At 51.7% G+C, this 22,765-nt stretch overlaps 1 long non-coding RNA gene across 1 annotated transcript in view; it reads right to left on the bottom strand.

Annotated features, from left to right (window-relative positions):
- Window positions 1-22,765, bottom strand: part of LOC123789973 (uncharacterized) — a 69,142-nt gene that overhangs the window by 35,119 nt on the left and 11,258 nt on the right. Inside the window, exon 2 of the long non-coding RNA XR_006778966.2 lies at window positions 21,847-21,937. This is a non-coding gene — a long non-coding RNA (uncharacterized LOC123789973). The remainder of the gene's footprint in view (window positions 1-21,846; window positions 21,938-22,765) is intronic.

Genomic DNA, 22,765 nt, shown 5'->3' with positions numbered 1-22,765 from the left:
CCTGGGGCTGATGTGCCCCAGGCGACAAAGGGAGTGGGCAGAATCCCCGGGCTGGTAGCTCTGTGCCCGGGGGCATCGGAAAAGCAGGCTGCAGCGTGGCCCTTGCTGGAGCAGAAGTGAGACAACCCCCAATTATTCTAAAAGAAAGTGGCCTTTGGAATAAGCGGGGACGGGGGTGTAAATGGTGTCTCAGCTGGTTCTATGGGGTGTTAAAGGAATGGTGTCACACACACACACACACACACACACACACACACACCCGCCCAGCGCTGGCAGAGTGTGTGAGGACATCTCGGTGGCAGCAGACGGTCTGGCTTGCAGGTGTTGAGTAACGGAAGCCTCGCGGGGGTGAAGCCTCCGTGGAACGGGCTGATGTGCGCCCCCGCTCAGATCCCAGCCCACTTCCAGGGCTTGGTGGGGGTTGCGAGCAGGAGGAGGAGCTTCCCAGCGAGGGACGCTGCTCGGCTAACCACCACGTGCCAGCACATAATGACATTTAATAGCAGCACACAAAGCACCAGGCTGCGCTCAACACCAAACATCGGCTTGAAAATGCAGCCCCCTTTCCTTCACGGGCTTGTCACAGGAGTGGAATCTGGGGGCGTGACGACGCGGCCCTGCCCCAGCTGCCAGTGCCCCCCCACCCCCAGAGGCCCTGCACCCAGCCCTGTGTGCCACTCCGAGCAGGGAGGTTGGCCCATGCCCACACTCCCGGGGATGGCCTGAGGGAGCCAGAGGCCGGGGCGCGTGCCTTTCAAAAATCCTGCGACTGCTCTCTGTTTCTAACATATAAATAGAAAGTGCTTTAGTGCCTCTTTCTGGAGCAGGTCATGTGTGCAGGCTCTCCCCTCCCACGGCTCACCCCACGTAGGCTGCTCAACTCGGGCGACTTGAAAGAGGCAGGGTGCCCCTGGGCCAGGCCTCCCAGAGGCTCTGCGGGCAGGACTCAGAGGCGCTCCCCCTGCCACGAGCTCAGACCGGGTAGTGCAGGGCTGTCCTGCTGGGGTGCCAGGAGACTACTGTCAGCTTGCCTTTCATTTCAATTGTCTTTAAATGAGCCAAAGGCCAGGACCCTCCATTGCTTGCTTTGTGCTTTTCCCCAGGGAACAGGGAAACGGGGAGCTCACAGTTAGGATGCCCATTCCCTGCCCCCCTCCCCCCGCAGGCTCACAGAATCCCAGAAAGAGCCAGGTGCCCTTTCTGTTCTTTGGCAGCTCTCTCTTCTACCTCACTTCTGCTCCATATTTTTTAAGCCTGATCCCCCCCATCTTTCAGGCTGTTCCAGGGATGAGTTCCACGACACTTCCCATGAGCATCACTGTCACGACGCATTTTGTTTTCCTTATAGTGGTCCCTTTCCTTTTCATTCAGTGCCCACTGGGTGCAAACCCTGGTCAGGGCCCTGGGGAGCCGCACTGAGCAAAGCAGAGGCCGGGACCTCCAGATGACCTTCATGGGCTCTTCCTCCAAAAATTCAGATAAAAATTATATTTTTATATATTTTATCTGTGTTGGTACAGGATGAATATATTAACAGCTGTATAACAGTTGTTATACGACAACTTTCTTTTTCAAACTAAAAGTTCATTTGTTTCTTCTGATTTTAAAAGAAATGAAAATTAGGGGAGACTGGGTGGCTAAGTGGGTTAAGCGTCTGCCTTTGGCTCAGGTCATGATCTCAGGGTTGTGGCATCAAGCCCCGTGTTGGGCTCGCTGTTCAGAGGGGAGCATGTGTCTCCCTCTCCCTGCTCATGCTCTCTCTCTCTCTGTGTCTCTCTCAAATAAATAAATAAAATCTTTAAAAAAATAAAAATAAAAAATAAAAATTGTGTTAAAATACACATAACATAAAATTTACCATTTGAACCACTTCGGAGTTCAGTGGCATTAACTCCATTTACATTTTGTGCCACCATCATCACCGTCTACCTCCAGAACGTTTTCATCTTCCCAAACTGAAAGCCCACCCCACTGAACACAGCTCCCCGTTCCCCGCTCCCCAAACCCCTGTCCGCTTCCTGTCTCTGTGAACGTGAGGACTATCAGTACCTTGTGGGACCGGGATCACGCCACACTTGTCCTCTTGCACCTGGCTTATTTCTCTCCGCCTACAGTCCCCAGCATCCATCTACGTGGTGGCAGGTGGCAGGGTCTCCTTCTTCTTTAAGGCTGAATAACACCCCATCGTGCAGACGAATCACACTTTGTTTCTCCGTGGGACTCTGCCTCTTTTGTCCACTGCTGCATCGAAGCAGTCAGAACCTTGCTACCGCACGGGGGTGGGGGGTGCAATTAAGTGTTGAAAGAAGGGCTAGCACGAAATTATCCATTGAGATCACTTCTTCCAGGCACATAGCAAGCCTTCCAAAAGCACGACCGTCTTGGTGACCAGCCACCTTCATTCTACACTCGTGTTTCTAAACATAAAGCACACAAGACAGCGGGTCTGGGCAGCACCAGGAAGCAGGGGGTCTCCTTGCTGCCCCCCCCCCCCCGCCCCGTGCACATAAGCAGCACGAAGCAAGAGAAGCCACAGAGCTGAACGTCGCTGGTGCCTTTGAGCTTGGAAGTCACAACTGAAGTTCGACCCCCTTCTGCCTGAGGAGGTGCTACCTGGAACCAGGACCTCCCATCTTGGTGACTTTCCCCGCAGTCCCTTCGTGGTGGGACCCAGGCTCTGAGCTGCCCTCTGTCACTCTCCATCTTTCTCAGGGACACATTCCTCCTTCCAAGCAGGCCCTGTGCAGCCCAGAGCATACGTCAGCCCTTTGCAAGCAACAGCCGGGGCAATGGTGGGAGGTGACAAGTGATGGTGTTGGTCCCCGCCCCGTGCGAATCGGCAGCACACCTGGGGTTTTCAATAGGTCATTTCTCCTTAGACTGGAGAGCACCCTCCCCCCTTCCTTTTGAACAAATTCCAGGAGATTCAAGTTATTTGCCCTGAAGATGGTCAGCCGGCAGCCCCAGGCCGTCTTTCTTGCCCCATTTTCAGAGCCCGGCCCTGGGCACCAAGATGGTGCCACGGTCTGAAGGCCTCTGCTCCAGCAGAGCGCCGCTGCCGCTGGTGAGATCCTGTTAGGCTGGCAGGAGGGAGCACAGGAAAGGCTGTTATGTCTTTCCACAGAAAATTCCATAACCTTTAACCTTCCACTGGAGCCTCGTGGCCCGGAGTTTGATGGGGGCTGCTCTATCTTTTCCCGTCAGATTTAGACAGCTCATGGTGGCGCCCTTTTGACATGAAGTAATAATTGTCAGAGAGGGTCAAGGCTTCAGCAGCTGAGAAAACAGGAGAGTGACCCTTGAGAGGAAAGCAGTTCCTGCCGAATCAGGACACAGCCCATTAGTGGGTCAGAGGACCTTCCCCACTGACATTTGCGTTGACGCTGCCTCATCAAGAAATTTGACATGGGAGACGCCCTCGGCGCAGTCACCTTGATGGGGGCCACGTGGGAGCTGTCCTTCAGAGTGGCACCCGGCAGATGGCTTTAAATGCCACAATGAAAGCACAATAGAAGGCATTTCACGGTTATTCTTGCCTTAATACCAAAGGAATACACAACCATAGAAATGGTGGGGAAAACCACACGGATGGATTCAATCGTCCAGAATTTCACCCCAAAAGGTGAGAGCTGCTGCCACTATAGCATACGGTCCTCCAAAGTTTGTCAATGCTTACGTGTGGATATATGCACGTTCATGTGTGTGCAGGTATCACACCCGTGTAAATGTATGCATGCATGTGTGTGCATGTGCACGTGTGTATGTGTGTGTTGTGTATATGCATGGTTGTATTTGTATGTGCGCATGTATGTCCATACGTGTGCATGTGTGTACACGCATATATACAAATACGTGTGCATATGGGTATAGATGTGTGTATATGTACATATATGCAGTGCTATTTTTATGAGCAAACACTTTGTAACAGAAGTCAATCACTAGTATAAGAAAAGATGCTATGAGATCAAATGCATTTTAACATTTAAAGTTTTAAAAATGTGTGCAGACATTTTTCCTATTTTTCTACCGCAGCATTTTCCAAACTGGGTTCTGCAAAACAAACACATGAATTAAAACACAAGCTGCGACACGCTGCAGACCACAGAGAGATTCCCAGAGCGCACAGAGACTCTGAGAAGCGGGGCAGCAAAGAACCTCTTTAAACACGGTCTAACCAGCACCGTTGACCACAGGCTGCTTTTTTTCCACAACAACACGGATACACGCTGATCTACATAATAAGGAGAATCATGTCTTCTCACGCCCTTCCTGAAGCCACCATACAAAGCCTTTCTGGTCCTTTTGCGTCTGAGGAGAGGCCAGTCCAAGAGAGACCTTGGAGAGCAGAAAGGACGGGGAAAGTGCTCATGAGTATTTGTTGGTTGTGATTCGACACAGCTCGGTAGTAATTTCCCTACACCTTCTTCCCAACTCCTCCTGGGTGAGGGATGAGGCAGTTGACAGAAAAGGAATTAAAACCCTCCATTCTCTAATATGTAAGGTGACCATCCCTGGCCCACGTATTTCTCACTTTGTCATTCTAACCAGATAACGGGAAAGGGTGGGAGGGGTTTGATAGGCAGTGGGAGGAAGGAAAAGAAGTCCAGGAGTCTTTTTCTGTGAAATGAAGAGCTTTGCTCTTTTTTCTTTCTCTGTTTTATAAAATTAGGGTTACATTTTACTATTGGCTTTTGTAAGTTGCTTTTTTTCACTTAATGTATCATGAAGATTTTTTCAAGGAATTAAATAGTCTTCTAAAACATGATTTTAAATTTCTTCATATAATTTTAACTTGTAGATAAATACCATAATCTTTACCCCATGTGCCAGTTGTCGATTTCTTACCTAGTGGGTCCAGATTCACCCTCAGTACCTGCACGGTGATAACGGGCAGAAACACCAGCATTTCTCCTTTGTCATGAGCGTGATGTTAAGCGTGGCCAGTAGAGGGCGGGAGAGGGGCCTTGTGGGAGGAGGTCAGCCACTGTTCCAGCACTGCTTAATAGTTCCCTATATTTACCTTCCCTTGCTCCAATTATTGTGTGGTTTCTGTCTCCTCATTGGACCCAGACTGAAACATCCAGCAAGGACCATGCTTTAAGCTCTATTTCTGAAGCGTTTTAATTTGAAGTCGGGCACCAGGAAAGGAGAGCGGGAAGGACATGTTTATTCAAACAGCAAATGTTTACTTAGCAGATCTACTATGACAACTGGGCCCCAGAGATAGGCTGTCAGAGAACAGTAACATTGATTAAACCCCTCTTATGAGAGCTAACTCATTAATTGTCCCAACAGCCCCATGAGCGGGCACCAGTACCGTCCCAGGTGACAGGTGAGCACCTCGGCACACGTGGCTGACATCGCTGCCCAAGGGCCCAGAGTCAGTGGGAGACGTGGCCTTGTGGAATTCACACATGGCTGTGCATCTCTGCCCACTGCTCCCCCTGCCTCGCGGAGACAGGACGAATGTGATTGTTGAGAATTCCTTCATCTGTGAGCTCCGGAGTTCCTCCAGGGCTCCAGTATTGGAGAAAAGAGACGATTCAGAGCAGAGAAAATGAAAGTCTCAGAGAATTTAGAACCAGAGCCCATGAGGAAAAATGAGGCGATCACGAGTCTGGAAAGTTCTGTGGCCGTGTTTGTTGATTCTACCCAGAGCCGGAGTGGCGGCTCTCCCGAAGAGATGCAGAGAGAGAGGCTGAGGGCGGCCCAAGCAAGCAGGACAGGGATCCTGCATCCTCAATTACTGAGGTCGCCTTGATTTTATATTTTTCTACCCTTTTCAGTGAATGACCTGATAGAGCTTAGTATTTATACTTTTGTGTGACTCTTCACGTCAAAACCTTCACAACTCAGGCACAACGCGGTCCTCGTTCTGGATTCGGGAGCAGCTGTCTGCTGCATCCCGGGGCAAGTCAGTTTTTCCGTGACTAGGCCAATGACTAGCAGACCAGAGACAAACCCCTGCCACGGCCAGTTTTTCCACTTGGAGAGAGTAAGCCTGGGCCTGGAGGAAGGAGAGAGAAAACCCTCACGGCAATGAAGCAGAAATGGAGTGCAGGAGAGTCTAGTGGGATGAAGAGGAGACCAGAGCCTGGAACCCCCGTGCCTGCACTAACTCCGCCCCGGGGCCATATCCACATCCCTGACACTCGCAAGCCCCCCTGAGCAGCAGGTGGAGACCTGGACGCCATCCACTGATGGGCGTACAGAAGCCCCCGCTCCCTTACCAAGATGGGACCGAACAAGGCAGGGGCTCCACAGAGAGCAGAGTGCATCTGCTGGCTACGGCTGCCATAACAAAGCACCGGGAACTGAAGCGGCTCCGCAGGGGAACTCACTGTCTCCCAGCCCTGGAAGGCAAAGGCCAAGATCAAGGGCTGGCTCCTTCCAAGAGCAGGAGGGAATCCAGTCCCTGGCCTCTCCTCTCCAACAGCCTCTGGCGGTGGGCTGGTGATCCTTGGTGCTCCTTGGCTTTTGTAGGTCCCCACCTGCATGGTCCCATCGCCTTCTCCCCAAGTGCATATCTGTCTCCAAATGCTGCCCTTCTTAGAAGGACACCGTCATGTAGGATTAGGACCCACTCGATTGATCTCACTTTAACTTGATGACCTCTGTAAAGACCTTACCTCCAAATAGGGCCACATACTGAGGTACTGGGAGTTGGGACTTCAGCATATGAATTTGGGGGAGCACAATACCTTCCCAGCTCCTCAGGCTGTCAGGCCTTGTTGCCACAGGACGCTCATCCCTCCTCCCTCTATTCCTCGTCCCGCCACTGTGAGCATGGGAGCACCAAGGTGCCAGGGGGAGAAGCCTGGATAGTAGCGGTCTCCTAGTTTTTAGATCAAACACCCCACCATTTTCAAATGCCTTGTAAGCACTTCCACATTGTATATCTACTTGTAAATTAAATATATTTACTACTGTGCTGATCATGGTGTGCACACGAGAACTGGTTAAAGGATGAGGTAAAAATAAATACCGATGAACATTCTGGCATTGTCTTCCTGCATTCTAATATGCCATCCCGACCCTCCTCCCTCCCCCCGCCGAGACTCATGGACCCCTACTTGAGAAACCACTAGTTTCCAAAACATACTGATCCCGCAGCAAACACGAGTTAACGCAAGCATCATGTCAGGATTGGCCAGCTTCTCCTTTCCTTTCAGGGGACCGTGCTATGATGGGGACTCTGGGGGGTGAGAATGCTGGTGAGAAAGTTCTCTCCATTACAGTTTTGTGCAGTCTCCTAGGGTAGAACGCGGCCATTCGCAACCCCCGCCTTGTCGGGTTTGTGAATATTGAGAACATGCATGTGAGTCACTTAAAAAAACTCCACTGCGAAATGGATGTTCAATAAATGGTAGTTGTCTACTACTACCGCTATCATGACCAACCTCAGGGCAGCTGGGAATCTGGATCGGAAGGGCCATCTAGAAGAAAGGACATCACCCAAACTCATGCCCCTCCCCCTGATCTGACTTAAACCAGCTGTGTGACAAGACTCTGAGCGACAGAAAATGTCTATGTCATTTGACACAGACAGCACAGATTTAAGGAAAAATACCCTGGGGCGAGCTCTAATCCCAAGGGCAGGCTAGGTGTGGCAGAAAAGTTCATTGTACCCCAGGATCTATTTTGCCCTTTGTCCTTTTAACAACAGAATTTGGCTGGGCACATGGCATCTCCATTAGAAGTGACGTTTCCTGGGCTCTCGTGCATGAGGGTGTGACTGCATGGCTAAATTTTGGCCAATGGACTGTGGACAGAATGATTTGTGCAAGTTACAGATTATTTTCATAAGGAAATTCTTTGCACTCCACTTCCTCCTATTCTGCCTCGGTCTGGGCTGGAATGCAGATGTGATGGAATGAGTCAAATTCAACCCTGTGGTCAGAGAGAGTGTTAGCAGCTGGGCAGCAGGCAGTGAGGCCAGGGAGCTGCTGATCCATGTTATTAGGTGGCAAAACACTCGGCAAATCAGTTGCCTTTGATAACTCGGAAGGCAGACCAGGTACCTAAGGAGACTACAGTTCTAGGGAAAGTAATTTTTCAAATGGGTGGGACTGTTCCTTGATGCATTTAGCAAGGTGCTGTAAGAGAGACATCAAGTTGGGTACGTTTGCAAGCAAAGAGGGATGGGGACAGTACTCCTAAGGGGACAGCTCTGCTAAGCAAAGGCCACTCTGTCTGTGGCCTGCAATGCAAATTGACTGGAAAAGCCAGCTGCTTCCGTACCCCACAGCAGTATCTCCTACAGCAAGCTCAGAGCCCTTTTCAAAGGCCTCCTCTGGAAACTTTGCAGCCAGACCACAGGATCCAGTCGGGAAGCACCAGTCAGATGAAGGGTGTTGCTTTCCACTCAAGCAACTTTAAGAAAGCCACCTTAAAAAGAGCAAGAGGAGATTGGCCATGCCCATGGAATGAACCAGAAGCAAATAGATTGAAAGCTCACTGGGGACAGTAAGTTTTGGGGGCAACTGTATAACCATTCATTCCCTAAATTCGCCCTGAGTTTCTCCACCTGCAGCGACAGTGGGAGCCTCATCAGTCTGGCTCATGACAGCGGCTTGGACCTGTCAGCGTCCTTGAGAACATCCCGGCTCTTGGGGATGTCGAGATACCTGAGCTCACCTTGAACACATCCCATCCCAAACTTCTAAGAGCCCTGGTTCCTCCTGGCGGGAAACAGTCTTAGATTTTAGACACTCTATCTGAGTTCTGGTGGTTTCCATTGTCTCCAAGCCTCTTTATTGGACCAAACCATGAGATACTTCTCTTTTTAAAGATAAAATACGTGAGTTCGTATGAAAACTTCCAGTTCAAATTCAGGACTGTGGGTTTTTTGTTTACCTCACTAAGTATGCGTGTGTCCTTCCCTCCTTCCATGCCAAAGAGTCCAGTCCTCACTGACACCCACAGAAGAACTGGGGTGCTGTACTCCACAATGTACACACAAAAGTCTCAGAATAAAAATGCCCGGCACTACCACGAACAACAGAATCCATGAATATAGTTTAAAACAAAGTTTAACAGTTCTTTTGTTCTCAGAACACAGCCCAGCTTGGGACGTCGAGTTACATTCTTGTGTTTTATAGTCACTTGAAATAGTTCCTCTCTGGGTAGTAATGCCACCGGTTCAAAACTCAGTGCAGTTCCCTTGTCTCATTTTGCCTTCTTCTTAATAAAAGTAATTTCGTAAATAAAACTTCACTTCACAGTTACGTAAAGTATCTACGTGATTCCGAAGTCAAATGAACAAAGCAAGGTGAATTTAGCAGACGGCCCTTAATACGTGCGGCCCCTGGGACAAGGTAGCAGACAGAGGTCCATATCCCATAAGTATATCAAGTTATAAATCAAGCCACCAAATTCTTAAATAGAACATGTCCTGTCGTCCTACTTAGTGCTTCCCCCGACGGGCATGGACACCAATTTCCCACTCAGAATCCTCCACTCCTCCAAGTTCTGCGCTGCAACATGGCAGCCTGGGGCGAGCCTGCCCCATCTTTCCCCCGACTCTTGCCCTCTCTCACATCCTCCCGTCCCACAAGAGGATTTGCACACACACCTGCGGGTGTGTCAGGCCCTGGCCAGACCTCAGGGGGCACCGTGTGCATCCCTGAGGTGCTGTTTGCCCATAGGAAGAGGGGCCTGGGATGGGCCACAGAGGAAGAAGATTCAAGTCCCCTGATCTAGAAGGGAGGGTACCAGCTCCACTGCACCTGGCCCTGCAGACTCCTCACCTGGGGGGCAGGCTGCTGGGGGCAGGCCAGAGCGGGGATGCCCTCATCCAGACTCACGGGCAGCCCTACCGGAGAAACCCAGCTTTTCCCCTGTCCCCTGCACCTCTGCACTTCTGGCTTTATCATTACTTTCTACAAATATAAGAAAATTTCATGCACACCATACTTCTATATAGATATACACACATAGACATGTACACGTGTATGTTTGTCCACGCACGTTCGCATGCAGACCTTCTGCTCCGTACTCGGGGCGGGAGGCACGCTGTTACACACCCAGCCTCCTGCAGCAGCTGACGTGTGCACTAAACCCACCCGGCAGACAGGGACCCCGGGGACCCGGCTCCCGAGCAGTCGGCGGCCAGTCCATCGAACCAGGAAATGGGACTGAATTCACATGAACCAGTAGGAAATCAGAGGTTTCTGGATAGACCCAAATAAGGCAAATTGGACATCAGAGGAAAAGATTCAATTAGGTTCCTGAAATAACAGCACCATGACCTGGAGCTAAACTGCAGGCAGGACCCACTTCTCTTTCCTCCACAAACGCCTAGATGCTGCTTCGGCCCCGGGCCTCGCAGGGAGCGGGAAGGAAGCCCCCACACTGCCCAGCAGGAGGGAACCCGACTCTGGCTTCCTCAGCTCCGTCTCCCCGCTCCTTCCTGCGTGGGGTCAGAGCCGGCTTCCCCTGCTACATGTTGCCAGTCCTCTCCTGAAGGGACCACTTCCAAGGCTGCCGGGGAATGAGGTCGGCTCCCTTCCCGCCATGAAATTACAAAGCTGCCAATCAGCATCTGGTCAAGTTAGGAGGATGACATCAGGAAAACAAAAATGAGACTCCTAGGCGAGGCGAGGCAGCCTATGTGTCTTTTCCATCCCTGACAAGGAGATGCATCTGGTAGGCCACCCCCTCGGGGCCAAAGTGGTTCGCTGTGGACCCTCCCGTGAGCCTCCTGGCTGCCCCGTGGCCTGGCGGGTCCAGGGAAAGCACCCCTCCGTCCAGAAGAGCTGAGAGACTGGAAAGCCTAGGAGCCAGTGAAAGTTCTTTTTATTTTTCCCCAAGATAAACAAACACATATACTATTTTAAACCTACCATAGGTTTTATTGATAAGAACAAGTTGGTGTTCACTCATTAAAAACTCTCCCTCTCATAAACCACCACCTAACTTTGTCTGGGGTTGAAAAATCTTACTGACTTTGTTTTTTAGAATTAGAAATATCAGCAACAGTGGCCTGTATGAGATCTCTCTCCAGAGGCCTCCCAGGAAAGAAGCTCCCCATGGCCTCCCTGAGCAGAGCTTTGCCGGAGGTCCTCTGCCTCTGCAACAGGCCTTTGCTCCCCCTCCATGTAATTAGAGAAGAAATCTACATGGAAGCATGTAGAAGAGGGCTGCGTATGCTCTTCATGACCCGCCACCTGCCACCACGATGCAATGCAGGGGAGAAAGTTCACCTTGGTTACCAGGGGCAACCCCACTGGCCCCCAGGGCTCTCTAACAAACGCCTGGCTGGGATTGAAAAGATTTCCTTTGTTCATGAAGGACTTCCCTCCTTCCTACCTTCAACTTCCTCCCGAAGCCTCAGACTGATCTGCTTTATTTCCTTTCTAAATACTCACACATTTTGAGCAGAACAGCTGGTAAATAGAGAGGATTCAGCAGTTTCCTCTAAACCGGCCACGAAGGTCAAACCGCCCGGGGCCGCTCAGCCGGGATGTGAATAGTGTCACTTGTAGAAACGACTTTGTCTACATAAGACAGCTGGTGGGAAGACCGTATCATAAACTAATCTCAATCTAAAATATTCTGCGTGGAGAGGTGACTATCAAAAACAAGTTCAGACAAAACCAACTGTCAGCTGACTCCACGAACTTTCTTCCTCACCCCCTTCTTTCTCTGTACCCGCAGTGGCCACACGCCCAGCCCCAGATCATAAACCATGAAAATCCTGTTCCTCGATTTGCCAGTTTCTCTTGCAACTAGGGGTGGCCCTATGACCCGCTTTTAGCCAATGTGGTTGAGAACGAAAGTAGGTGGAGAACATTTCTGGGAAAACTTCTACTTTTCCTGTTAAAGGGACAGGCAAGTTCTATTTTTAACCTGCCTTCTTTCTGCCTTGAACACAGACATGATGTCTGGGGCCATAGCATCAATCTTGCAACCATGAGGCAAAGAAAGACCTTGGGTAAGCATCGCAGATTAGCACAACTAGTGGCAGGCAATGCCTACCTCGGAACCTCTGGTTATGTGAGAACAATAAACCTATATGTGTTCAAGCCATTTAAGTTCTGTGACTTGCAGCATAACATGGTCTAAACGAGACACAGCACGCTTGGCATCCTTCCATTAATCTCGCTCTCTGAAGGAACCTAAAGCAGAAGGAGCAGAATCTGCACCCTCTCCTCTCTCCACCACCTCCCCTTTGTAGGACAAGTTCATGAAAACTCAAGCTGGGTAGATGAGATTGTGCAATGTTCCAATCGGATCCAGGGATTTGGGCCCTTGATGGGTTAAATGGGTGACAACTAACAGCCAAAGAAAGTCTTTAGACTTCATGTCAAAGAAGATGTTAAAGGATTGGCTCATTCCAAGGCCGGGACATCTGCATCCTGGGTGGGAGCCGTCTGCCCAGGAGCCAGAAGTGGGATGGGAGGGCCCTGGTCATTCCCTAGGCAGTGCCATGGGTCGGAAGATGCTCTGTGTAAGCAGAATACATTTGAAAAGGGCCCAAGTGGATTGTTTTGATGAAATCCTCAGTAGCATCTGGTCCCAGCAGGTATCAGAGAAGGACACCATCCTATGGGGGTGGGTGGGTGGGCTCCTCTCTTGCCCGCCAGCTCGCCGCAAGTCTGTGGGGTCTGAACCCCTCTCCTAAACAGTTGCCTCTGTACCCATCTCCCTGCGGCTCTGCTTTTCCGCCCACCACAGGGTAGCCAGAGCCAGGGTTGGAAGCACAGATCTGACCTCGTCACTTCTCAGCTTAAAGTCCCTCAGTGACCCCTGTGGCTCTGATGGCCGTGGTCTGCGTGTGTGCCCCCCGAATGCATAACTGAAATCCTAACGCCTAGTGTCATGGTGTGAGGAGATGGGAGCTTGGGTGGGGGGGCTTTGTGCCCTTATAAAAGAGACACCTGACAGCCCCCCATTTCCTTCTGTCGGTGAGGACACAGCCCGAAGCCTGGGACCAGGAAGAGGGCCCTCCCCCAACCATGCCAGCACCTGTTACCTGTCAAACCGGTAACAATGTGGGTAAGCGTTGAAAACATCAAGTTTTCAAGTGAAAAGTATTAAGAGGCACGAAAGGTCATGTGTGGTATGGTTCCAGTCATACAAGATACCGAGAATCGGCAAACCCATAGAGACAGAAGGTGGACTAGTGGGTGTGAGGGGTTGGGGGACAGAGGAGAATAAGGAGTGACTGCTTCATGACTGTGAGGTTTCCTTTGAGGTGACAAGAATGTTCTGGAACTAGACACAGGTGGTGGTTGTATAACATTGTGAATGTACTAAATGCCCTGGGTTGTTCACTTTAAAATTGTTAATTTTATGGTCTGTGAATTTCACCCCCACTTAAAAAATGACCGAAAGAAGAGGGAGGGAGGGAGGGAGGAAGAGAGGGAGAGGGGAAGAGGGAGGAGGAGGGGAGGGGGAAGGGAGGGGAGGAGGGAGGGGGAGAGGAATTTACTGGCTCATAGAACTAACCAGGATGTTGAAGAAGGGGGCTCAGCTGAATGATGGACAGAAACAGAACGAGAGGGGCTTTCCATCCCTTGTGCCTCCGCACCTGGGATGGCTACACTCCGCCTCAGCCTCCAGGGACAGGCAGGGTGGCTGGCCTCCCCCCAGCCAAGAGTGCTCCCAGCTCAGAACCCCAGCAGAAAGACCAGGTCCATTCTGTGTCACACCCCACCCCACCGTACTCTAAATAATCAGCATACTCCAAACACGGCCAACCATTCAATAAAGGAGAAGTTTGGGGGCTACAGTTCTTCTGAGGATTTCATTTCTTTAAAGGATTAGGAACAAAGGAGGATTTATTTTGGCCACTTTCATTTTTCTGCAGTAAAGGAAGGGGTCCAGGCAGAAGGAACACACTGCCCTGGTTATTTGAATGGGAACATTTAAGATAAAGAACTGTGACCTGAAACTATGGAAAGGCTGGAAGGGGACCTGAAGGGGTCTAGAAGGCGGCAGAAGAAGGAGCAGGACGACATCGTGGCAGAGGGAGAATGGGCACAAGGGAACACGGAGCAGGATGGGGGCCACCCCCATCCCAAGCCTGGGATCCTGACCCCAGCAGGGACACCAGCCTGGCGGGGAAATGCAGCCCGCTCCTGCAGAAGAACTTGCTGGAAGGACAGCATTCCTCCAGCCGGCAAAGGGAAACACTCACAGGGTCCAGCTCCAGTGTTTCCTGGCAGAGCAAAGAAGGACAGACGTGGGACAGACAGATGATGAGTGACTAACTGAAGCAAGAGCTCTCATTTGCTGGATCTTCAGTTTTTCTGGCAAAAGAAAAACGGGAGGTTGGGGCGCCTGGGTGGCACAGCGGTTAAGCGCCTGCCTTCGGCTCAGGGCGTGATCCCGGCGTTCTGGGATCGAGCCCCACATCAGGCTCCTCCGCTATGAGCTTGCTTCTTCCTCTCCCACTCCCCCTGCTTGTGTTCCCTCTCTCGCTGGCTGTCTCTATCTCTGTCAAATAAATAAATAAAATCTTTAAAAAAAAAAAAAAAGAAAGAAAAACGGGAGGGGTTTCTGCTGTTTGTGGCATTGTGTTTGGCGATGCCATCAGGTCATGATGGTGTCTCCCAGGTAAGGCCGGTCCCTGTGGAGCGGGGCCTGGGACTGGAGGCCTCACAGAAAGTGCGTCCTTGGCTTTAGTTAATGTCCGTTCTGACCTACTGCGGGGGACAAGAGCTGACAGTTCTCACATCACTGATTCTGCAAGGACATAGGGACCGCAGGGTCATGAAGAGCAGGCAGGGTTGCCCTCTCTCTCCCCCTTCCAGGGAGAGGGAGATGAATGCGGGCCGGGCCTCATGCAGCACCAGGCTGGGCCTGCCTCTGCTGCGGGGTGCGGTTCGTTTGGGCCCAGGCGCTCCTCCGTTCAGACTCTGGTGGGACAGGGTTGATGGCCCCGCCCGGCCACTGTGCCCTTTCCTCCCCATTGCTGATGTACTGGGGTGTGCTTTGTTTGCTTTGGTCTCCTGCCTGAGGTCCCAGGGCAGAAGGTGATAAAATGCTACTTTTCGAGATCGTGGCTGTGGGTTCCTGCAGAATCCACCCCCGCTTTGGGACGTTGACCTGCACTGAGAGGCCCGCACTCACTCCACTGCTGCTCACGTGGTACCTGCTTCCCCACTGCTCCCGCTCCTTCTGACTCAGGCTCCCTCGCAACGTGCCAGGCAGGAAGAGGCCAGCACATGGCCACGCGTTCCCAGGCTCCCTGCAGGAAGAACACCTGTAACAGTCACCCTGATTCCTCCCCACCGCTATGCAAGTACAGGTCCACAGACCTGACCTGGAGTCCAGCTGTCCGCAGAGGAGGCCGGGCTCAGGACTGTCTCATCCCACGCCGAGGGTGTGTATACTGGCCTCCGAACTGCTCAGGCCTTCCGAAGCTTCCTGAGGGTTCCGCCCCACCGGATTCCGTGAGATAAACCACACGAAGGGGCGCACGCCTCACACTGAATTTGGCGCAGAGTAGATCCTGTGGAAAGCATGTGCGGAGCACAGCCCACGAATACGCCGGAGGGCTGGTGGCGCGGGGAGCACGCGTCCAGGCTGTGTTAGAGCTCCACGTAGAAGAGGGAACGCTCATCTTGCATCCATCATCCAGTGGGAAGGCAAATCGATCGTTTCCCCAGACAGCACTTCTCTTCCACACACAGCGGCCATAAAAGCAGAGGCTCCAAAACTTGCAGAGGCCGTGAAGCCCTCGGCCGCGGCACGGGGCTCCGAGAACGCACGCGTGAGTCAAGCCCAAAGTTGCCGCTGAGGCGGAGCCAAGTCTGGGAGGACGCAGGTCTGCAGACTCGGAGAGGAGGGACACGCAGACGACTCCACCTGACATCACTGCGCGGGAGCCGGGGTCCCACCCCCCGCCCCAGAGCGACGCCCTCCCTTCCTCCCCAGCCGTAGGGGGACACACACCGCAGCACGAAACCCAGGCCATTTATTGGTCAACCAAACAACGACCTCGCCCAGAGACTCACAGGCCCACAGACACTGTCCCCTGAGGACGGAGAGGACTGGCATCCGTGTCCGGGGATGCAGACGGACGGTGCCCTGAGCAACCAAGTTCACGTTCAGTCACCCCACAACGTGCTTCCGGGCAGAGAGAACCACTTGTCTGGGCTCCGTATTCAGTGACATACACGGGGGATGCTTTCCACGCAGAAAGTCTGACAATGAATGCTGGATTTCTCTATTGAGAGCCAGCTACAAAGGCCCCAAAGCCTGCTTGCACCGAGGTTTTGTCCTCGATTTAAAAACATGCTTTTCCCCTGAGGGCCTCTGAGCAGGGGCTGTAAAGAATTGCAACAAGGCCCTTGAAGTCGGACAGAATTAATGTGACTCCCTCCTCCGGCTGGATCTGGATGGGACACTTGAAACCCTGACCACACCCACTTTGTTCTTTCCCAGGACTGCTTGTCACGGAGGAAAGCTTGGTGAAGCTTGAGAATGATTTGCAGTAGAGGTAGAGTCGAGGGTCTGGGGTTTTGTGTGTGTGTTTTGCAAGGGTGGGGGGGGGCTTCCTTTCAGCTGCAAGCACACCTTTCCAATCGAGCGCGCAAATGCACATGTCATCAGGGCTGAAATAGTGCCTGGAAACTAGGACTGGGAGGTGGCCGGACGGAGAGGGCTCCCATTAAAGCCACTGGAAGGAGACAGAGTTTGGCCCAGAGGAACCTGTGCTTTAGTGCCGGCAGTGCCGGGCGGCGGGAGGACGTAAGAAAGAGAAGGCAGAAGGAGAAACGAACCTGTGGAAGTCACTGCAGGTTCCCGAGCACTGACTACGTCCCTGTGCAACCACGCCGGGTCACAGACATACGCGATTCAGGACAAAGGGAAAGAACACTCAGAGGCCACTGGAAGGCTGTTTCACCCCAGGAATGATGGCCCATTATCCTCCCAGGGGCCGGCTTGAAGACAGGTCCATACCTCCACCTTCCGGGTAAAGAAACCAAGGCACAGAGGTGATAAATTACATGTAGACTTTCAAAAATAATAATAATAAATAAATCTATGACTGCTTCTACGTCATAGGAATATCATGCCGGGAAACCTCTGATTCTACCTGGGTTCCAGTTGGCCATGTGGACGGTCTTAGTCTGCTGGGGCTGCTATAACAAAACATTACAGTCTGAGGGGCGTGACCAATAGGCATTCACTCCTGCCAGTTCTGGGGGCTGGAAGGCCAGGATCAGGCCACAGGCAGATTCTCCGTCGGGTCAGGGCCCGCTTCCTGGCTCATAGACGGCTGCCTGCATGCTTGTCTGCACAGAACAAGGGGCCCAGCTCTCTGGTCTCTTTGTAAGGGCACTAATTCCATCATGAGGGCTCCCTGCTTATGACCCAATCATCTCCCAAAGGCCCCACCTCCTATTACCATCACCTAGGGATAATGAAGTCAGCATATAAGTTTGGTGGGAGGACACAAGCATTGGGTCCATAACATGGACCCAGCAAGCAACATGACCCGTGGACGGCCTGATACTACACAGGAGGGACTCTCATTGCTCTTCAGTGGGAAGGCACAGAAGTTCATGCTCCTGCAATATCTTTTTCTGTATTAAGCTGAGACAAGCCAATTTTTTGCACACTCAGAAACCGCATTTCTTCCCAAATAAAAACCTCTTCTCTTATTTCTAAATGAGGAAACATATTTTTTTTAATGCCTCCAGTTTGTCCAACATGGCACCAAATACTTGATATTTGACCCTTACGACACTCTTAAGAGCTTGGCATCCCACTTGGTGGGTGAGGACGCAGAGGCTCAGAGAGGTTAAGCCATCTGCCCAAAGTCACAACGCTAACCGTGGTCTGGTTGACTCCAAAGCCCACTATGCCTTTTCCAATGTTAGCAACATGCTCACAGGTTTGTTTGCCACACCCATGAGGGGGCTGTCACGCCTCCTTCCACGGTGGCAGGAGCAGAGGGTGTGAATGAAGAAATCGCACTCTACCGGCCCTTCTCTGGCCGAGGCTGATCTCAGTGACAGGGTCAGAGACCAGGTGCTGCTCCCTCCTGCGAAGGTTGGGGGGGGGGCAGGAAGCTGTTTCTAGCACGGGCCATGATGGGGCGGCTCCAGCCCCTTCTGCTGCCACACATCAAGGTGGCTCAGGTGCAATTCCAAGGGGCCATAGGATGCAATGGAGGGATGATGGCTGTGGCAACAGCAGCCACTGTATTCTGGGCGTCACAGGTTCCTTACAAATGCCTGGGCTCATGCTCTGTTGGTAACAGAGATGGGACACCTGAGTTGTCCCCCGTGTGCCTTCCTGAGCGTACACCTGGTCAACCTGATGGGTCTAACAAGTCACTGGCATTGAGCTGACCTTCTCCATTGTAAGCACCTGCAGAGCACAGCATGTGGCTGAATCCGATTCCCCAGCACCTGGTGTTCCCACCATGGAACCTGGGGATGTGGTGGAGCCAACTTAGAGAAACCCTTTCACCCATTCATCCATTCTTCGAACACTGAGGGGCGCGTTAGACAACACGCTGTTGGATGTGATAGAAATGTCATGGGCTTGTGTGAAAGACTTGTTTTCAAATTTTGGCTCTTAACAATCTTGACAAGCCGTGTGCCCTTGAGAAAATTTTTGCATGACTTTTCTGTAGTCTCATCAGCCAACCTGCTTCATACGCCTGTAAAGCAATGAGGTGGAATCGTACCTGGACAGGAGGTGACATGATCGGGCTCTAAATGACAGCGTGATGTGTTCATGGGCAAGAATCCTCATGCACTCCCCCTGGTAGGGACCCCCGCCTCTCCCACATCAGACAGGGACCTGCTGTGGCTTCAGTGCTCGGCCAAAAATTTCAGACCTGTGACCTCTGGGTAAGACCAGAAGACTAAAGAATATCTGACCAATGAATCATCCCACCCCATGAAAGAGGGAGAGAGAGAGAGATAGAGAGAGAAGAAAAAATAAAAAGAAGAGGGTTGGAGGGGAAGGGGAGCAAGTGGGAGCAGGTTTTCCAAGAAAGACCCCTCATCTCTTGGTATGGAAGTTCCAGATAAGTTTGGGGACATTCGAGGAAAGTTCCCTTGTGGTTTGGAACCCATTCATGTAGGACTCTGAGGGTCGTGTCAGTGAAAACTTGACTGGCCTTGAAAACCCGATCACAGAAGCATGACTGTCTTTGATGGTGGCCTTACGTAAGGGCTTAAAGGACAGAACAACCCTGTCCTCTGCAGGGCTTCTATGACAGCTGAGGGTGATTTTTTTTCCTAAAGGAACAAGCCCACAAAGTCTTACAGAGAATTGTAGTGGGAGAAACATGAACAGCTTGGGCTGAAAGGCACAGAGTACACATTGAAATGATGCCTTTGGACCCCAGACCTGGTACAGGTGGGAAGCAGGCTGAGAAAAGGAAGCCCCAGGAAAAGGAAGGACGACCCAGAGGGAGAAACAGAGGCCAGTGGAGTGAGTGTGAAAGCCGTGGCCTTTACCCCGGGAGCTGTCCGCCCGTACCCACCTGCCTTTCAAAAGTGCTCTGAGCCTGTGACTTGGGTGCCTTCCCACCTGCCACTCTGGCCCAACAGGAGGGTCTGCAGAATTATCCTCTGCTTGTCCCATTGTTGTCTGTTGTTGAGTGTGGGAGGGGGCAGATAGTTTGTGTCTCTAGTTTATAAATTTCATATCAAAGAGAAGTGGATTTGAGGGCTCAAGGAGCCTCGTCAGTATGGACCTGGTTTGGATAAACTGACGCTTCACGAGGACGAGGCTTGGGGGGCCTTGGGAGGGGCTGAGCACATCTTGCATGTGGCAAGGCCATGAATGGCTGTGGGACAGAGGGCCTCCAAGATGGCCCCTGATAATCCCTCCCTCTGGTATTCTCAGGTCTGGGCTGTCTGTCTCTTGCAGAATGGACTGACCCATGGAACCAACAGCACACTGCAGAACTGAAGCAGGCAACTTCCAAGGCAGCTCTAACACTGCGGCTTCCCCTTATTCTCTCTCGGAGCCCTTGCTCTGGGAGAAGCCAGCAGTCACGTCATGAGGGCCCTGGAGCAGGCCTCTGCCAGGCCCACCTGGTGAGAAACGGAAGCTTCTGCCCACAGAGAGCGTGCACTGGCCTACCGTGCACGGGAGCCATCCTGGCGGGCAGACCCCCGGCCTCCTTCAGATGGCTGCAGGGCCCTGGCTGGTTCTATTACGGCAGCCTCGTGAGAGAACCCAAGGCCCACAATTCCACTAAAATACTCTTCAATTCCTGCCCCACAGGCACTACGCAAAAATAATAATACGTTTAGTATTGGTTTCAGCCACTACGATGTGGGGTAATTTGTTACCCAGCAACAGGTAACTATTACAGGATGGAAATGAACACGTCGAAGATTTCATTCCATTTGTTAATTAATGATGAACATAGGAATACGGTTCCCAGAGTGTTTGAGGAACTTGATATTTATGGGCCGTTTGATGAAGAGCCGCCAGAATCTGAGTGCTAGGTTAATACAGAATAATACGAAACTGGTTCCTGTCCTAGGGAGTGATGAATGGCCACCTTTGGGTTATCTTTTCTACCAAAAAGAATTCAGTTTCCTCTCTGTCAGTCAAAATCTGAAGCTCACACAGAACTTCTGAGACCCTGAATCGACGGAACGCAGGGAGTGGAGTCATTCTTCATGGTGAGAGGCTGCGCTGGGGCTGGTGGTGCGTTTCACAGTATTGCCACCTTCATCCACGGCTTGTCCAGGAACACCCCCCTGCTCCCCGCCAGTCATGACGATCGACCATGTCTCTAGACATTGCAAATGTCCCCCGAGGGACCCAGGGTTGAGAACCACTGCCTCACATCATTAAGGAATCCTTGGGCAGACCTATCAAATGATGCCCATTTCAACACTGACATGCCATGCCATCCACTTTTTGGCCTCATTTCCAAGTTTTAAATCTGTTCTCGTAACAAGCATCCATGAGCCAGGAACAGAGAAAGGAAGCTCCCTCCCACTTCACTGCTTCCAAGGAAAGGGGGCTCCGGCCCCTTGCTGCTGCCCGAGCTAAAACTGAACACGCAATATGGTCTCCTTCACCGCTGCCCACAGGGGACAGGAATGAACGGGTAAGGAGGGCAAATATGGTCAGAGTAGGACATGGGGTCAGAGAGCTTCCAGGGGTAAGCCAGACAGCACTAGAGAGAGACCTGTCTCATAGCAGCTGGGGCAGGAAGATCAGTTGTTAGCCCATAGAAAGGTAAGGAGAGGAACAGGATGCCCAAAGAGACCCCAGGCCCTAACTAAGGTTTTTTGGGTTTTCTTAGCTATCTTTTCAAAATCATTTTAAACATACAAGCAATATTTACCTAATAAAAAAGAAGAAATTTGAATTCACCTTTGGGGGCAGATTGATTCTTTGTTTTGAAAGGAACCATTAAATAAATTCCTTAAATGAATTCCCCTTTAAACTGATGAGAAGGATAGAAGCAGAAAAATGTTCACCCTTAGCGCAGAAGGCTGACCAACAGCCGGTCTAGCTCCGATAAGGATCGAATATGTGCTGCTTGCTACACTCTTAAAGGGTCTCACGACGGCCTATAAACCTCACCCATTGTTAATGTCCAGCGCAACGATAAGCAGCAGAGAAATCTTGCAAAAGTAGTTTTACGAGGAGAAATTCGAAGACGATGTTTATGATCTAATACTCCCTACGTGTCCCCTCCCCCTCGAGCACCAAGCGTACAGCTGCCAGCTTCACACAGCAGAAGCACAGCCCTGTCTGCCCACAGGCCCCGTCCCCGTGCTACTTAAATAAACTAAGTGGCACCATACGACATCTCAAGAATTCTTTCGTGGCCGTCACATTCGAAAAGCCGGCAACAAAACCATTACCTCGATTAGTAAATATAAAGCAAATACTCACCATGCTTGTTGAGTCTGTTGGCCTGTACGTGGCTGTTTGAGGCTGAGACACTCCATTCTGCACAGAGTAAATGGCAACATCAGAATCGCACCTGGAAAAAAGAAAATGAATTGGCCGGCAATCGGTTTGTAGCAACTGTACCTGTGGCATGTGGGGCGATGAGTCTGCAGGAGGCCAGACCAGGTTGGAGAATTCCCCCACCAGGGAAGGAAGAAAGGCCAGGGCAAGGAACCTGGGTGGGGCTTGTCGTCACAGCCTTTGGGGATGCAGTGGCACTACGCTTAGTATTAAGGCCCAGTGAGGACTCATGTTAGACAGTCATGTTCTGATGGACCAGTTTCGTCAGGGACCAGAAGGCAAGGGAGCACTCCAGAGGCCAAAGGGGTATCCCTCAAACCTAGGGGCCATTTCAGTTGCCAGTCATCCTGGGAACAGGCTGGTCTTGGGACGGGGAACAAGGATCAGGGAGGTCAGCCTCTGAGGTGTGAGACCACCATTCTTTCTGGGCCTCCCAGCAGCTGGGCTGGACCCTGAATCAGGGATGTACACAAAGCCCTCCTGGGGAGGGAGGTGGCCCCTCCTTCCCATGAAGGCCATCTGGAAGGCAGATGGGGGAGCCCTGGAAAGCACCCCAGGACAGACCCACCTTGAGACTCTAAGGGTAGCCACATCCAGTAGGCTTATCACCTACCTATGCTGTATCTCCTTCTCCCTCTTCCTCCCTAGCTCATCAACCCAGTCTGGTTTCTGTTGTGGGGGAGGAATTTAAAGGAAAAGCCTGTTCTGTGCCTAAATTGCAGTGCCAAGTGCCACAGCTGGCACACTCCTAAGGACAGCAGCCTGGGGGAAAGGAACAGTGGCCTGGCCCAATGCCAGAGCATGTATGCAACACCATAAGCCCCACAACGGACCTGAGAGA

Source organism: Ursus americanus, chromosome 31 (genome assembly GCF_024610735.1).
Source record: "Ursus americanus isolate L20-20 chromosome 31, mUrsAme1.1.p, whole genome shotgun sequence".
In the NCBI taxonomy this organism is placed as follows: Eukaryota; Metazoa; Chordata; class Mammalia; order Carnivora; family Ursidae; genus Ursus; species Ursus americanus.
This window is presented reverse-complemented; position numbering and strand designations above follow the sequence as displayed.